A 3,117-nucleotide genomic window follows, 5' to 3' on the forward strand; every position below is an offset into this window, starting at 1 on the left:
AGTCTAAATAATGAGGTTCAATTTCCACACGTTCCTTCAATTCACTCACGATCAACACTCGATTGGCCTTTTGCTCGTCCGTCAACAATTTGGGGACCAGCTTGGCGCACACCTTTCGCATGTTCAATTCGTCCATAATGATGTGATGCACAACGGTTTTTGGAATGTTCAGAGTGTCGGCTAACAACCAGACAGTCATTCGACGGTCAGTATTCAACAAATCACGCACACGAGTCACATTATCATCGTTTTGGCTTGTTGATGGCCGTCCAGAGCGGGGGTCATCTTCCACTCCTTCCTGGCCCTCCTTAAACTTCTTCACCCACCTTGTAACTTGCACATATGATAGAGCAGACTCCCTTAGGCTTGCTTAAGCAGTTTGTGAGTTTCGGCAGCTTTTTTATTGATCTTTGTGCAGAACTTGAGCGCCCAACGTTGTTCGAAAATATCCGCCATTGCGCACCGTGACGTGGTCACAAAACACAGGTGCACTAAATCAGCAATACTGATGCCTCCAATGCTCGAGCAACTGGCCTTGGGCGCGCTGTGAAGCTAAAGGCCTCCCCCCCTAACTGAACCGGTTCCAGTGCGCTCCGACCAGTAGGAGCGCGGGAAAGAAATATATTTCATGACTTTTGGGACACACCTTGTACATCAGGCCTAAGAGAGTCTTCAGTGAGTGCACTGTAAATTGCATGAAGAAATTCTACAGCAGTGACATCTTACTGTCTACTTGCAAAAAAGGATTTTGTTTCAATTAAGGAAAATGGGATGGGTAGTAAAGAAGAATTGTTTGGTATTAAAAAGTCCAAGATGAGTACCAGGACACAGATAATTCAAGCAAGAAATCCAAATGTGCAGCTAAGCCTGTCAACATGATGTGAACTCCAGCCAAAATATTGTGCGCGCACTTGTTCCGTCCACCAGGATGCAAAGCTCATGCATTTGGGTTGCAAACTGGAGGATTAACATACTGTCACATGTTAGTAACTAGACACAGGATTTGGACTGATAATTGGGTTTACTGACTCATATTTATAACAGTTTCAATAACATACACACACTACAAACCACTGTACCACAGCACACATGAAGTCTTCTATGTCTTCACCAGTCAATGACCAATAACGGCTCCCAACAATGTAGATGTCTCAGCTACTGCACTTATGTCCTTAGCTGCTGGTGACTGGCTGGCTACCTTGGCATGGATTGCATAGAAAATGCAGTTTCCAACAGGTCCTCCATTGCTGTGGACACATTTATCGAGCCATTGCCTGGCAGTGACTGTCTCTTCTGTCTCCATCATTACACCTCTCAGGTGTCATGTTACACTATGATGAATATCCACTTGCCACTTACAAAGAATGTAGAATGATCAATGTTTTTGACATTATCCACTGCTGAAATTTTTAAACATTTTGGAGACTGGGACTCTTGTCTCCATCCTCAGGTAAGAAGCATATATTGTTGGGCCCAACAGAGTAAGCTTCTCACCTGAGGGTGAACATAAAGAGTCTGGCCTTCACATCATCATCTCAAATAACATTCTGATGATGAAAGTGTCCAAGAAATTGGCAATTTTGTTAATATACCATCACCATGAACTCTTAGATGTCACTTCTAAACACTGTTTTGCACAGATTATTTGTAACACTGTACTGCCATAATGTTATTAAGCTGGATGTCAACATTGTGCGATACCTCATACAGTGTATCCTATTTGACATGAAGAATACTGTTTTCTAGAATGTGGCATCATGTAATCTGTTTCAGAGGAACATGCTGGGTCCATCTTGACATAAACAGTATTGATAAAATAACATATAAAAATGTGACCATGTACACACAGAACAACACTGCACAACATCACAATATCTGCTGAATGATATCTGGAATCACATGAGTCAAAATTACAGCTGTTTATGTCGGATTCCTGTCTACTAATCCAGCAATAAATTTTCCTGTCAAAACAGAAGAAACATCAAGTTTATCCTTTATCACAACCTCATTCATACAACTGTGCCCTTCTTGAGAAGCTGCCAGTTGTGCAGCTACTCAAGAACAGCCCCGTGAAAGTGAAACTCCCATGTTATTGGTGGGCAAATTGCCCGCCATGACACCACGGTGCAGTGCTGCTGCCATCTGTACGCAACCTACATTAACTATCTTTAAAATGGCTGACAGGGCCAAGAGCACAATCAGTAAGAAGATATGCGAACATAGCAACTATCTTGAGTGCTCCCCCCCCCCCCCCCTCTTTTTNAGAATAGCAATAAATGCTTTTACAACCAGATCTCTTGTACTGCAGAGGTTTCCCACCAGACATATTTCTATTTTTGAACTGTTTTCATTATCACTAGTCAAGGAGGATGAGGTTGGCAAGGCATGTAGCACAAATGGGGGAGGCGAGGAATGCATATAGGATATTGGTAGTGGAGGGCTCTTGTGAACACAGTAATGAACCTTCGGGTTCCATAAAAGGCTGGAAAATTTGTGAGTGGCTGCAGAATTGGCGGCTGCAGAATTGGCAGCTGCAGAATTGGAGGCTTCTCAAGAAGGGCTCAGCTCCATAAGTAAATTCAGTATCACTTCACCGATAGCCTTTGGGTTGGATTTGAGTGAAGTGCTATTAAACTTGGTCCCCCACCCCTAAGAGCCTCTGCAGCTCTGGAGTACAAGAGATTAGGTTGCAAATTATTTATCTGGAGAAAGTTTCTCACCAGTGCTTGGAAAGTCATAACCTTTCTTTCACATGAAACACCTCTTTAACTCTTTGACTGGCGCGGGCGTGTTTTAACGCCCGGACGATGCCAGCCGTTCCCTGGCGTTGGCGTGTTTTAACGCTTTGACGATCTCGTCCCTTCTTTGCTCTCTTGGCACTCATCAACCAAAGACATATATATGATAGTTTTTGTGCATGTTTGTAAAGAACCCTTGTAAACTTTGTGGGGGTCTATATTACTGTCAGAACCCTCTGAGAAGGTAAAGGTCAGAAAATATTTCACATTCATTCAGTTTCACCATGGCTTCTTGCAGCAAGTGTCTTCGTGTTCCTACAGACCAGCTGGAAAATGTTGTGAACGAGATTTTTTCTGATGATGATAGTGGCGATGAAAT

This window comes from Cryptotermes secundus, unplaced genomic scaffold, assembly GCF_002891405.2.
Source record: "Cryptotermes secundus unplaced genomic scaffold, Csec_1.0 scaffold5, whole genome shotgun sequence".
In the NCBI taxonomy this organism is placed as follows: domain Eukaryota; kingdom Metazoa; phylum Arthropoda; class Insecta; order Blattodea; family Kalotermitidae; genus Cryptotermes; species Cryptotermes secundus.